Source organism: Theropithecus gelada, chromosome 6 (genome assembly GCF_003255815.1).
Source record: "Theropithecus gelada isolate Dixy chromosome 6, Tgel_1.0, whole genome shotgun sequence".
Taxonomy (NCBI): domain Eukaryota; kingdom Metazoa; phylum Chordata; class Mammalia; order Primates; family Cercopithecidae; genus Theropithecus; species Theropithecus gelada.
Window position 1 is genome coordinate 129,349,678 of NC_037673.1, and position 15,526 is coordinate 129,365,203.

A 15,526-nucleotide genomic window follows, 5' to 3' on the forward strand; every position below is an offset into this window, starting at 1 on the left:
ATGACTTGTGACAGAGGTGGCTCACTTGCTTACCCGCCATGCTCAAACCCCTTGTGGGAGGGGGAGCACACAGGGTGAATCGGTGCAGGAGCCTTTGGGTGCCAGCAGGAATGAACCCCATATCGGCCCATGGCAGCATCTAGGGGTGGTTGCCCACGACCTCTGGAGCCCCAGACAGTGTGTGTTACAAACAATGCTCTTTTTTCATTTGCTGTCCACGGATGGCTAAGTGTTAAGCTCAGTGGAAGGTCAGGGTGATAGCCTTTCACATCCTGCTTTCTTGGTACCCAGGTTCTTCTCTGGTATTCAGGAAGAATCAGGTCACATGAACTTAAAGGATGGTGAATGCAGAAATTTTATTGAGTGGTGGAAGTGGCTCTCAGCAGGATGGGGAGCTGGAAAAGGGATGGAGTGGGAAGATAATCTTCCCCTGGAGCTCAGCTGTCCCTAGCTGAAATCCTCTCCAACCCATAGTCTCTGGTATCCAGCTGCTGCTTCTCTTCTCTAATTCTTCTCTTCTCTCCTTCTCTGCCGTACCACTCTGTTCCTCTGCTAGTGGAGCTTGGGGTTTTTATGGGTACTGGGTGGGGGGGGAGCATGGCGGGCCGGGGTAGTTATGGAAAAGGCAACATTCAGGCAGGAAAACAGGGATGTGAAGTTCTTATTTAGGGCTATGGGTCCAGGCTTGAGGGGCCCTCACCAGGTGTCCCACCCTCTTCTAGCCAATATTTCCCTGCCTCCTGTCCGTATCACTATGAGAATCTGATCTGATAGGAAGCAGAGCTCAGGCGGTAATGCTCACTTGCATAGTATACTACATAATAGTGTACCTATAACTATACAGGTCGGGTGCGGCGGCTCACGCCTGTAATCCCAACACTTTGGGAGGCCGAGGTGGGCAAATCACGAGGTCAAGAGTTCAAGACCAGCCTGATGAACATGGTGAAACCCCATCTCTACTAAAAATACAAAAATTAGACAGGAGTGGTGGCATGCGCCTATAATCCCAGCTACTCTGGAGGCTGAGGCAGGAAAATCGCTTGAACCCTGAAGGCAGAGGCTGCAGTGAGCCAACATCGTGCCACTGCACTCCAGCCTGGGCAACAGAGCGAGACTCCGTCTCAAAAGAAAACAAACGAACAAACAAACAAAATATATATATTAAAAAATATACAACATTACATAGATTATATAGTATATAATATACCGCAGAGTATATTATATATACTACATATAACATATGCTATATGCACTATATATAATATAAACTATATTTACTATATTTTATAGTATATATAATGCACAAGATGTGTAATATATATATAATACATGTAATATATGTAATGTATGTGTGTATTATACACATACGTATTAGACAAATATACATATTCTACAAACAAAAAACCCTAACAGCCACCACAGTAAATAGGGACCTTGTAAGTAACTGCTCAATGCTAAGAAAATCCTCAAACCCAAGTATCCACTAAGGCCCATTTGATCTGCTAAGGCAGGATTCAACGAATGTTTTTAGGGAAGTAAATATTTCAGGTTTGGCAGGCCATATAGTCACAATTACTAAATTCTGCCATCACAGCAGCAAAAGCAGCCACAGACAATACATAAACAAATGGGTGTGTTGTCTGTGTTCCAATAAAACTTTATTTATGGACACTGAAATCTGAGTTTCCTGGCCGGCCCGGTGGCTCATGCCTGTAATCCCAGCACCTTGGAAGGCCAAGGCAGGCAGATTACCAGAGGTCAGAAGTTCAAGACCAGCCTGGCCAACATGGCAAAACCCCATCTCTACCAAAACTATAAAAATTAGCTAGGCGTGGTGGCGCAGGCCTGTAGTCCCAGCTACTCAGGAGGCTGAGGCAGGGAGAATCACTTGAACCTGGGAGGCGGAGGTTGCAGTGAGCTGAGATCACACCACTGCACAGCCTGGACAACAGAGCAAGACTGCATCTCAGGGGAAAATAAAAGAGAGAGAGAGAGAGAAATCTGAGTTTCCTAAAATATTCACTTGCTAAAAAAAAAATGACTTTTTCCGACCATTTAAAAATGTAAACATGGGCCAGACAAGGTGGCTCACACCTGTGATCCCAGCACTTTGGAAGGCTGAGGCAGGGACATCCTAAGGTCAGGAGTTCGAGACCAACCTGACCAATGTGGTGAAACCCCATCTCTACTAAAAATACAAAAATTAGCCGGGCGTGGTGGCAGGCGCCTGTTAATTCCAGCTACTCAGGAGGCTGAGGCAGGAGAATCAGTTGAACCTGGGAGGTGGAGGTTGCGGTGAGCCAAGATCGCACCACTGCACTCTAGCTTGGGTGACAGTGTGAGACTTCGTCTCAAAAAAAAAGTAAAGATGGCCAGGTGCAGTAACTCATGCCTGGAATCTCAGCACACTAAGAGGTTGAGGTGGGAGGACTACTTCAGGCCAGGAATTTGTGACCAGTCTAGGCAACACAGCAAGACCCCATCTTTGCAAAAACCAAAAAATTTAGCCAGGCATGGTGTCTCGTGCCTGTAGTCCTAGCTACTTAGAAGGCTGAGGCAGGAGGATTGCACTCAGCAGATCAAGGTTGCAGTGAGCCATGACCGCCCCATGCACTCTGCACTCCAGCCTGGGCAATGGAGTGTAACCCTGTCCAAAAAAATAATTATTATTAATTTAAAATCTTATTTAATTCAATGGTAAATCAGGCCAGACTTCTAGATGTTAACTATTAAAAGCTACAGAAAGGCTGGGTGCAGTGGCTCACGCGTATAATCCCAGCACTTTGGGAGGCCGAGGCAGGCAGATCACCTGAGGTTAGGAGTTCGAGATCAGCCTGGTCAACATGGCAAAACCCCCGTCTCCACTAAAAATACAAAAATTGGCTGGGTGTGGTGGCAGGCACCTGTAGTCCCAGCTACTCAGGAGGCTGGGGCAGGAGGACTGCTTGAAACCCAGGAAGTAGAGGTTGCAGTGAGTTGAGATCACGCCACTGCACTCTAGCCTAGGTGACAGTGCGAGACTCCATCTCAAAAAATAGAAATAAAAAAATAAAATAAAATGTACAGAAAATACAAGGGACAAAAGAACATATTACATGAAACCACTGGGATCTCATCAACACAATCTAGATTCTGAGAAGTATCATAGGGCAAAGACCTGGCTTCTCCAACAAACCAACTATATGGGAATAACCACAATAAAAAGACAGAGGAAAACTTACAAATTAAAAAAAAGAGGGCTGATATGCACCTAAACCCAATGTAATATATACAGACCTTATTTGGATCCTAATTCACACAAATTGTAAAAACAATACAAAAACTATAATCAGGGAAATGTGAACACTTAACTGGATATAGATGATATTAAGGAATTAGTGTTACTTTTTTAGTGTATAATATTGTGATTATTGTTTTAATTTTTATATTTTAGAAACACATAGTGAAATTTTACAACAGTTACAGTCCTTCTTTTACTAGTGTCTTCCCTAATACATTTTTCATGACGTTACTCAGCAGGCTATAGTTTCACAGCAGCTGCATAACAAATAATCAAAAGAGGTACACCAGCCTGGACAACAGGGTGAAACCCCGTTTCTATAAAAAATACAAAAAAACTTAGCAGGGCACGGTGGTGCACACCTGTAGTCCCAGCTACCCGGGAGGTTGAGGCATGAAAATTGCTGGAGCCTGGGAAGCAGAGGTTGCAGTGAGCCAAGATCACACCACTGCACTCCAGCCTGGATGACAGAGACCCTGTCTCGAAAAAAAAAAAAGAAAAAAAAAGGAGCTACAAAGTGATGCAAAGACTGAAAGGAAGTAGATCACAATTGGAATGGGGTGAAGAATTAAGCAAAACTTCAAGAAGGCAATGAAATGTGAATTAGGCCTTTAAAAATGGTGAAATTTTAACAGGTAAGAAACAAGATAGAAGAAATAATATTCCAACTGGGAGAAATGGAAGCAACTGCAAAAAGGTGAGAAGGTGTGTCTCTGCAGAGTATTGGCTGGTACTCACCTCTCCATAAAACTGTACCTTCCCCAACGATGACATGAAAAGGAAAAGTCATAACCCACTAGGCAACTCCAAACTGACAAAATCCTGGGAGAGCTATTAGGCCCAAAGCAACCCCAGAAAGCCCTGTCCCCAAACAGATCTCTGGATAATCAAACCATACTGGCTTTCCAGTGCAATCTATTCATGTCAGTCCCTGATTTCTTCTACCCAACAACCCTGGGAAAAGAATACATGAAGTTCTCTTACCTGTCCTAGGAAATGATTATTGAAGTAATTAGTTTAAAACAGTATCCACTAATAAGCTATGTTTCCTTGCCTAAAAGCCACCAACATCGTTCATTAAGCACTCCAAGAGAGAAAAAGTTACATAAAATGCCTTCTGTCAGAACATTCCTCAGGTTACAGATTTTTTTTTTTTTTTTTTTTTTTTTTTGAGATGGAGTGTTGCTCTGTTGCCAGGCTGGAGTGCAGTGGTGCGATCTCGTCTCACTGCAACCTGCGCCTCCCAGATTCAAGTGATTCTCCTGCCTCAGCCTCCCAAGGAGCTGGGACTACAGGTACACGCCACCACGCCCAGCTAATTTTTGTGTTTTTAGTAGAGACGGGGTTTCACCATATTGTCCAGGATCGTCTTGATCTCTTGACCTCGTGATCCTCCCGCCTTGGCCTCCCAAAGTGCTGGAATTACAGGCATGAGCCACTGAGTCCGGCCAGGTTACAGATTTTTTAACAAAGAACAGCTGATAAAGCAGGTAGTTAGGTAAGATTGTTTTTCTTCAAAAATAGAATAGGTAGTTCTAGTATTAAAATGTTTCGGAATACTCTGGAATTGAATTTGGTGGTTCTAATATTTTCTGTGCCCCAGTACTGTTAAAATTTCCAAGATATGATACCAGTGAAAATGAACATCAAGACAAATAGGAATGCAGATGATGTGCCAAAACTCAGTAACTGGAGCATATATTACTGCTCTCTTCCATGTATTAGAGTAACACTTCAAATAACCAAGAAGGGTATGTATAGGGAGTTAACAACAAGTAGGAGTGCTTGTCTTTTTTTTTGAGACAGAATCTCACTCTGTCGCCCAGGCTGGAGTGCAGTGGCGCCATCTCCGCTCACCGCAAGCTCGGCCTCCCATGTTCACGCCATTTTCCTGCCTCAGCCTCCCATGTAGCTGGGACTACAGGCACCTGTCACCACGCCCGTCTAATTTTTTGTATTTTTTTTTTTTAGTAGAGATGGGGTTTCACCGTGTTAGCCAGCATGGTCTGGATCTCCTGACCTCGTGATCTGCCCGCATCGGCCTCCCAAAGTGCTGGGATTACAGGCGTGAGCCACCGCGCCTGGCCAGTAGGAGTGCTTTTCTTAAACCAAAGGAAAAAGCGGCAAGGTAACAGGCCAGGTTAGCTTTATGCAGTCTTTAGTCACCAACTTTCACAATAACTGAGACTAGCTAACACCCTCCCAGAAATAAAATAGAATTGTTCCAACTTATCAGAGGAAATGAATAAGGGAATGGGTAAAACATAATAAGAATGCAGGAGAGCTGGGAACCTTTATATCACATAGAAAAGTCTTTATAGTGAGATATCTGTAGAATAAAGCTAAAGTAAAAAAAAAAAATCTAAGTCATCAATTTTTTATAGTACATGCTGTACTTCTGGGTCATTGTCCAGGTGTGCTCTCAATACTTCAGAATACCTCTTTGATTGTATTAAAATACCACAAAGAAAAGTCAAGTCCTCATAGATTTTGAACTCCATTCTAAACCAGTAGATGGCCACAAAGGAAGAAATACCTGTTTTATTTGTTCCTCTTAGGTACACATAAAACCATGGCATTTACCTTACCTTCTCAAAAAAGGCAAAATGCATAACTTCTAGAAAGCTTCATATTCTGTCTCATCTTCTGAAACTGACTGGTTTTTCCCTTTCAAATACTGATCCTGGCCGGGCGCGGTGGCTCAAGCCTGTAATCCCAGCACTTTGGGAGGCCGAGACGGGCGGATCACGAGGTCAGGAGATCGAGACCATCCTGGCGAACACGGTGAAACCCCGTCTCTACTAAAAAATACAAAAAACTAGCCGGGCGAGGCGGCGGGCGCCTGTAGTCCCAGCTACTCGGGAGGCTGAGGCAGGAGAATGGCGTAAACCCGGGAGGCGGAGCTTGCAGTGAGCTGAGATCCGGCCACTGCACTCCAGCCCGGGCGACAGAGCCAGACTCCGTCTCAAAAAAAAAAAAAAAAAAAAAAAACAAAAATCAAATACTGATCCTTTGCTCATACAGCTTTCCTTACCTTTTTGTGAAATCTTAGATAACTTGATAGAACAACAATTTCAAGTTCAAAATATTATCACATTCAAATTCAATCTAGTAATTGTGCAAAATACTGAGGAAGATAAAAAGAGGAATAAATATAGTACTTCCTCAAAGACCCTGTAACAGATCTATAAGAAAATTATTATGCATCCCTCAATATCTGCAAGAGACAGAAAAAAAAGAAAATTACAATGCAAAATATATAGTGGGCTTCTGTTTGTTTGTTTTGAGACATCGCCCAGATTGGCCGGGCACAGTGGCTCACGCCTGTAATCCCAGCACTTTGGGAGGCCGAGGCGGGCAGATCACGAGGTCAGGAGTTCGAGACCAGTCTGACCAACATGCTGAAATCCCGTCTCTTCTAAAAATACAAAAAAAATCAGCCGGGAATGGTGGCATGCACCTGTAGTCCCAACTACTCAGGAGGCTAAGGCAGGAGAATCGCTTGAACCCAGGAGGCAGAGGTTGCAGTGAGCAGAGATCAAGCCACTGCACTCCAGCGGTGTGATCTTGGCTTACTGCAACCTCTGCCTCCCGGTTCAAGCGATTCTTAAGCGATTCTCGTAGCTCAGCCTCTGAAGTAGCTGGGACCACAGGCGTGTACCACCATGCCTGGCTAATTTGATTCTCATGCATCAGCCTCTCAAGTAGCTGGAACTACAGGTGTCCACCACCACACTTGGCTAACTTTTGTATTTTTAGTAGAGATGGGGTTTCACTATGTTGGCCAGGCTGGTCTCGAATTCCTGACCTCAGGTGATCCGCCACCTTGGCCTCTCAAAGTGCTAAAGTGCTAGGATTACAGGCGTGAACCACCAGGCCCGGTTGCAGAATATATTGTTACGAAAAGGATACAACAACTCAAGAGTATATAGAAGAGGATGTATCAACCTGAATGTGAGAATCTGACAAGTAGAAAGTGATTCAGAACAAAAATATTCTACCTTTAAGAATTCTTAATTACACAGCTTCACCTTACACTCCCAAACTGTAGATCATGTTCCAATTAACACAGCTAGGCTCTTTTTTCAGACACCCTATCTTGTCCCCACTTGAAGCAAAATTTTATTTAAAGTAAAATTTGCCTACTGTTTCTACAGAGCTAACAAAAATCAAAGTACCAGCCTGCAAACCACCACAAATTGAAAGAAACTACTGGTAATAAAAAAAGAAAAATTTGACTGCTACCAGGATTTTAGTAAGTTAACTCTGAAAAATAACTTAAAATAACTTATTGGGAATTGTTTTTATATTTAGTAGCTGAAAGATGCAGTGATAACAAGGAAAACGAACCTGAGAAATTTAAATAAGCCAGCTTTGTTGAAAACCAAGTGGCCACTTGCCAACACTTCTCTATGCACATATGACCAAAGATGATTCTAGGCAGACTCACAGACCACAAAGGCTGTTTATCAAATCCCGAATTAAGAAAGTTCTCATAAATATTTCAATTTTGATAAGTTAAAGGCCAGTTGAGTTTTAAAAAGCACTTTATGAAGCGCAGAATCAATATAGAAACGAAGCTTTGCGCTTTTCACATCTGAGCCCTAAAACTAGCACACATTTTATGTTACATTTACAGTCTATTCACAGACAATAGCTTAGATTCCATCAAGAAAAACATTGGTCAATGGAAAAGTGACTGGCCTTAGTTTAAAATTTCCATATGGCCAGCAGGGAAGAAACCGCATAATTCTGAATTACAACTGACAAAACTACGAGAACCCTAAATCGAACTCTTCGCCTTGAACTCCATATACAAACATTTCAGATGTGTACTTCCACTTCCTGAAAATAATATTGTTTGTAAACGAAAAGGCAATAAGGTTACTCCCAAAACTCCTGTACTCCATGATCCATCCTCAAAGAGTGGAAGGAACAGCAAAGTAGAAGGAACAAAGCACTGACGTCAATTACGAGATTAACCCCAAGCACAGGCAGCTGGAGGAAAGGCCTAAACATCAATATCCACGCACAAGCTACTGGGATAACTAGGTAACAGACCGATTCGGAAGTTGTGGGGGGCAGTATTCGAGAATTATACCCCCCACGTTCCCATTTTTAGTCAACCCCCTTCACAAGTCGAAGGCGGAAATTTTTCCTTTTTTTTTTTTTTTTTTTTTTTTGCGGGGGTGGGGGTGTGGGAGAGGTGCGCAGGATCGCGAGAAGGAAAGCGAGAACTAGTTGGGTAATGTTAGCCAGAATCTGGGCCTATTTTCTCTTTAAGTAGAAATAATTTGAAATTGAGGAGGATATGAAAAAGTAACAAATCAGCCGATGGAATGCCTGAGGGAAGAAAGAGGAAAGGAGAAACACTAAACAGATGGATTTCTGGGAATTTTTGTTAGGATTGGGTTAGCTTTTTTTATTTTCTTATTTTTGCGGGAAGGTGGTGGGGTGGGACGCGAAGATGAGGGGAGGGGTGAAACCTGATCGAGCAGCCCCAGCCCGGAGGGTCTCCCCGAGGCTCCCCGCGGAACTTGCGGGGCCCCCCACCCACCCCACCTGGCCCCGGCCACAATCCCCGCAGCCCGGCCCGGCCCTCGGTCAGTCTGTCGGCCCTTCTTACCTCCAGTCCCGGCTCCGCTAGGCCCGAACCATCTCCTGGTTGCGGCAGTGGCGGCGCCGGGCCTGCACCTTCACCGGACGCGCATTCGAGCCCGCCCAGGGGGCGGTGACAGGCTGCCAAGGGCGAGGGGCTCCGGGAGGCGGCGGGGGTTCCGGGGGCCTCGACAAGCGAAGGCGGCTGCGGCGGCAGCGACGCGCCTCACACGGAACAGGCGTAGGCCCCGCACCGCTCCATGACGGTCGGGCCCGGGCTGGGACGGCTGACTGAGGCGGCGGGGGCGGGTTGACGAGGACCTGGCACCAGGATCCCCGCCCCGTCCGCTGGCGGCGGCGACGGCAGCTGGACTCCCGCAGCCAGGGCTGTGACTGACGCAGCGGCCGTGCCACCATGTGACCAGGGCCGGGCGGGTGCGGGGCGTCACGTGATGCCTCTGCGCCCCTCCCCGCTGGGGGAGTAGGGGGCGGGGGTCTGTTGGCCGGCTGGGCCGGGAGGCGACGCCCGGGGTGGTGACGTGCCCGGCTGTTGGGTCCGATGACCCGGGCCAGGCAAAGGACCCGCCCGAGCGGTTTAGGCCTGAGCCTCTGGGCACTGCGGCCGCTTCGGGCAGGGCTGTCAGGGCAGGACAGGGCCTGCACATCCGGGAGCGCACGCCCTCCTGCGCGTAGCCCGCTAGTGAGGTTCCGAAGGGCGGGGCCGGGCCGAACCGGATATGCCGGTTCTGGGGCTCAGGTGAGGGACCCAGGCCTTACGCCCCTCGCCCCTGGTGGGGATCCGACCCAACCTGGAGCCCCCTAGACGTGGTTCCAGGTGTCGAAGCCTCGAGTCCTCAATAGGTGCAGCGAAAAGGCAAAGGACGCAGGAGGCTGTTCGGTATTTCCAGTAAACTTATCCTAAGAAGCCAAACTGTCCCTCCTTCTTCGTCATCTAAACATCTTTTGCCACTGATGTTTTTCTTTTTATTTATTTATTAAGACAGATCTCGCTGTTGTCGCCCAGACCGGAGTGCAATGGCGCTATCTCGGCTCACTGCAACCTCCACCTCCCGAGTTCAAACGATTCTCGTGCCTCAGCCTCCGGAGTAGCTGGGATTAAAGGCGGGCGCCACCACCTCCCGCTAATTTTTGTATTTTTACAGAGACACGGTTTCACCATGTTGGCCAGGCTGGTCTCGAACTCCTGACCTCAACCAATCCACCCGCCTCGGCCTCCCAAAGTGTTGGGATTACAGGCGTGAGCCACCGCACCCGGACCACTAATGTTTTTCTTCGCATATCATTCTGAACACTTCTTTCACCTCTAAACATCGTTCCAGTCAGGGCAAGCCATAATTTAACTCAGATAGTAAAATGATACAGACTTGACAGGGTTTTCAAAAGGTCTCATAGAATCTAATAGGGTAACTGTCCAGGGACGAACCTTTTGTTCATCATTTCAAAAAGAAGATATTGGCCGGGCGTGGTGGCTCACGCCTCTAAACCCAGCACTTTGGGAGGCCGAGGCAGGTGGATCACGAGGTCAAGAGATGGAGACGATCCTAGCCAACATGGTGAAACCGTCTCTACTAAAAATACAAAAATTAGCTGGGCATTGTGGCATGTGCCTGTAGTCCCAGCTACTTGGGAGGCTGAGGCAGGAGAATCACTTGAACCTGGGAAGCGGAGGTTGCAGTGAGCCGAGATCGTGCCACTGCACTCCAGCATGGCGACAGAGCCAGTCTCCGTCTCAAAAAAAAAAAAAAGAAAAGAGGCCGGGCGCGGTGGCTCAAGCCTGTAATCCCAGCACTTTGGGAGGCCAAGACGGGCGGATCACGAGGTCAGGAGATCAAGACCATACTGGCTAACACAGTGAAACCCCGTCTCTACTAAAAAATACAAAAAACTAGCCGGGCGAGGTGGCGGGCGCCTGTAGTCTCAGCTACTCGGGAGGCTGAGGCAGGAAAATGGCGTAAACCCGGGAGGCGGAGCTTGCAGTGAGCTGAGATCCGGCCACTGCACTCCAGCCTGGGCGACAGAGCGAGACTCCGTCTCAAAAAGAAAAAAAAGAAAAAAAAAAGAAAAAGCAAAGTATTAATATAATCTCATGTCTCTTACCTGTTTACTTTCACTGAAGAAGCCTTATTAAGTTTTTTGTTGTTTTCTTTTTGCTGTTTACTTTCTGATTTTGAAGCGATCAATTCAGATATTGTTTTTAATAAGATTAAAAAGTTTTGAGGAACTTTGTAATCAAGTAGTATAAGAAATATGAAAAATGCTTTTGTGAGCCTCAAAGGTAGCAAGAGAAGTATACTTTTTTTGTTTTTGTTTTTTTGGGGTGGGTTTTTTATTGTTGTTTGTTTTGTTTTGTTTTGTTTTTGGTAGAGACAGGGTCTCACTATGTTGCCCAGTCTGGGCTGAAACTCCTGGGCTGAAGCTATCGCCTGCCTCAGCCTCCCAGAGTGCTGGGATCATAGGCATGAGCCACCAAACAGCACCCAGCCCTTTGTCATTTCTAAAATTCCTGACTACCGACCGGCTGCGGTGGCTTATGCCTGTAATCCCAGCACTTTTGGAGGCCGAGGCGGGTGGATCACAAGGTCAAGAGTTCAAGACCGGCCTGAACAACATGGTGAAACCCCGTCTCTACTAAAAATACAAAAAATTGCCGGATGTGATGGTCGTGCCTGTAATCCCACCTACTCAGGAGGCTGAGGCAGGAGAATTGCTTGAACCCAGGAGGCGGAGTTTGCAGTGAGCCGAGATCTAGAGATTGCACCACTGCACTCCAGCCTGGGTGACACAGCAGGACTCTGTCTCAAAAAAAAAAAAAAAAGAATTCCTGACTACCTACTATTTCTTTTAAGCTTCACTATTTATATACATTTTCTCTATAGAGCTATATAAATTAGAAAATGTCTTCATACAAAATTCGAAACATGACAGTAAAAAATAATTGATTCTCCCATCTCTGTTAGCTGTTCCAGTCCTGGAAGGCAATCACTTTGCACTGTATAATGTACCCTTCCTTACATATTTGTAAGTAATACATTAAAATATAGGGATACTTCTTTTTACACAAAAGGTAACACACTATATACGCTGTTCAGTCCTTTTTTTCTCACTTCAAATATCTTGGATAGGCTGGGCACAGTGGCTCAGGCCTATAATCCCAACACTTTGGGAGGCCGAGGGGGACTGATCGCTTGAGACCAGGAATTTTTTTTTTTTTTTTTGAGACGGAGTCTTGCTCTGTCACCCAGGCTGGAGTGCAGTGGCCGGATGTCAGCTCACTGCAAGCTCCGCCTCCCGGGTTCACGCCATTCTCCTGCCTCAGCCTCCCGAGTAGCTGGGACTACAGGCGCCGGCCACCTCGCCCGGCTTGTTTTTTGTAGTTTTAGTAGAGACGGGGTTTCACTGTGTTCACCAGGATGGTCTCGATCTCCTGACCTCGTGATCCGCCCGTCTCGGCCTCCCAAAGTGCTGGGATTACAGGCTTGAGCCACCGCGCCCGGCCAAGAGACCAGGAATTTGAGAGCAACCCCGGCAACATGGCAAAACCCCATCCCCACGAAAAGTAAAAAAATTATTTGGATGTGGTGGTGCGTGCCTATAGTCCCAGCTACTCTGGAGGCTGAGGTGGGAGGATCACCTGAGCCCAGGAGGTTGATGCTGCAGTGAGCCGAGAGCGTGCCATTCAGCCTGGGTGACAGAGTGAGACCCTGTCTCAAAAAAAAAAAAAAAAGAAAAAAGAAAAGAAAAATGTCTTGGACATTCTGCTGTATCAGTATATAATGAACTACCTTTTTCTTCCTGGAGGCAGAATAATATTCCACTTATGCAAATATCCTAATTTATATTCAGCTTGTTGCCAAGCCATTACTATTACATGCTAAGCTGCAATGAATAACCTCATATAAGACAAGGCAACATAGTGAGACCCCATCTCTACAAAAAATAAAAAATTAGCCATTTGTGGTGGCACAGGCTTGTGGTCCTAACTACTAGAGAGGCTGAGGTGGGAGAATCGTTTGTACCCAGGAGGTGAAGGCTGCAATAAGCCCTAATCCCACCACCACTGCACTCTAGTCTCAGTGACAGAGCAAGACCCTGTCTCAAAAAGTTAAAATAATTAAAAATGAAAAACAGCCTCATATAATGAGCAAATTATACCTATATGAGAAATCCTTACCCTGGAATCTTTAGATCAAAAGGATTTTTAATTTTGATAGATATTACCAAATTATCCTACACAGAAATTGTGCCTATTTTATTTACTTTCAAATTCTGCTTAAGAAGATTTACAAGGCTGTATAGGTTGGGGGATTGAGGGGATGGAGAGTGAAAAGAAAAGAGTATTTGTCACTTTACACCATAATAACTTTTTTTTTTTGAGATGGAGTCTCGCTCTATTACCCAGGCTGGACTGCAGTGGCTCACTGCAAGCTCCGCCTCCCAGGTTCACACCATTCTCCTGCCTCAGCCTCCTGAGTAGCTGGGACTACAGGCGCCTGCCACCACACCCAACTAATTTTTTGTATTTTTAGTAGAGATGGTGTTTCACTCTGTTAGCTAGGATGACCTGAATCTCCTGACCTTGTGATCTGCCCGCCTCAGACTCCCAAAGTGCTGGGATTACAGGCGTGAGCCACCCCGCCTGGCCACACCATAATAATTTTGATTAAAGATGAGTATTAAGGTGCAAATTGAAAATATATAACAAACTTTATAAGTAAGTTTCCTTGCTTATTTTGAAGTAAATGTTATTTGGCTAACGCAAATAATGATATGCTTTTGTTCTGTAAAGGATAGTTTACTTTTTCAATACAAAATGAAACCTTATTTAAAAACCAAAAAGGGAGGAATGGCCAGTGTAGCCTTTTATTTGGCATTATTCTGCAAATAAGAAGCTTCTGGCCAGGTGTGATGGCTCATGCTTGTAATCCAAGCACTTTGGGAGGCCAAGGCAGGCAGATCACCTGAGGTTGGGAGTTCAAGACCAACCTGACCAACATGGAGAAACCCAATTTCTACTAAAAAATACAAAAATTAGCCGGGCGTGGTGGCCAATGCCTATAACCCCAGCTACTCAGGAGGCTGAGGCAAGAGAATCGCTTGAACCCAGGAGACGGAGGTTGTGGTGAGCCGAAACCATGCCATTGCACTCCAACCTTGGCAGCAAGAGCGAAACTCCATCTCAAAAAAAAAAAAAAGTTTTCTCTGTTTCAGCAAATAAAAGTTCCTAAAATTATTTCTAAATTTTTAGTATTTTAATACTGTATCATTTCGTTTAAGAAGTTGCATCTGTTTTAACAAAGTGAATGTTCTGTCTCTAACTTCATTGTTCCAGAACAGTGTAAGACTACTGTGCAGAATGGACAAATTGCAGAAAATAACCTACCATAAAACTGAAAGAGAAATGAAAATCTCAAAGCAAAATATGATTGTTTTACTAGCATGCAAGATTTTAACAAAGTATTTAGGCTGTGGACGGTGGCTCATGCCTGCAATCCCAGCACTTTGGGAGGCCAAGGCAGGGTGGATCACCTGAGGTCAGGAGTTCGAGACCAGCCTGGGCAACATTGCGAAATCCTGTGTCTACTAAAATACAATAATTAGCTGGGCATGGTGGCGCACGCCTATAATCCCAGCTACTGGAGAGGCTGAGACAGCAGAACTGCTTGAACCCAGGAGGCGGATGTTGCAGTGAGTCAAGATTGTGCCATTTACAGTCCAGCCTGGGCAACAGAGCAAGACTCTGTCTCAAAAAAAAAAAAAAAAAGGATTTAATGTATATTGTTAGAGTAGTAATACTTAGTAGAGTACTGTTTTTAAGTTAGGTTTTTGGAGGTATAATTTACATATCATAAAATTCATCCTTGGCTGGGCATGGTGGCTCATCCCTGTAATCCCAGCACTTTGGGAGGCAGAGGTGGGCAGATCACTTGAGGTCAGGAGTTTGAGACCAGCCTGGCCAACATGGTGAAACCCATTCTCTACTAAAAATACAAAACTTAGACAGGCATGGTGGTACATACCTGTGATCCCAGCTACTCGGGAGGCTGAGGCAGGAGAATCACTTTAACCTGGTGAGTGGAGGTTGCAGTGAGCCAAGATCTTGCCACTGCACTCCAGCCTGGGCAACAGAATGAGCATCTGTCTCAAAAAAAAAAAAAAAAAAAAAGCATGTAATGTACAGTTTTATGAGTTCTGACAAATGATATAGAACATTTCAATCACCACAAAATATTCCCTCTTGTCCCTTGGTAATGAACCCTTCATTTCAACCCCAGTTCCTCAAAAACATAGATCTACTTTTTGTTCTTATACCATTACCTTTTCCACAATATCAAACAAATGGAATCATACAGTATATAGCCTTTCAAGTCTGGCTTCTTTCACTTGGTATAATGCTTGTGAAATTTATCCATTGTTATTTTCATATATCAGTACTTTATTTCTTTCTTTTTTTTTTTAATCACTGAATAGTATTCCGTTATGTGGATATAACATAGCTTGTTTAGCCATTAATCAGTTGAAGAACATTTGGGTGGTTTCCATTAACAAAAAAACAATTAGAAGTCATTGTAGAAGTCCAAAAAAAAAAAAATAAAATAAAATAAAAATTATGAATAAAGCTACTATAAA

The 15,526-nt window shown here is 45.0% G+C and overlaps 1 protein-coding gene across 1 annotated transcript in view; it reads right to left on the reverse strand.

Moving 5' to 3' along the window:
* The window catches only part of AFF4 (AF4/FMR2 family member 4), an 88,776-nt gene extending 79,474 nt beyond the window's left edge, over positions 1-9,302 (reverse strand). The window contains exon 1 of the mRNA XM_025387565.1: positions 8,907-9,302. The gene's annotated coding sequence lies outside the window, so the exon portion shown is untranslated. The remainder of the gene's footprint in view (positions 1-8,906) is intronic.
* Between the last annotated feature and the right edge of the window lie 6,224 nt (positions 9,303-15,526).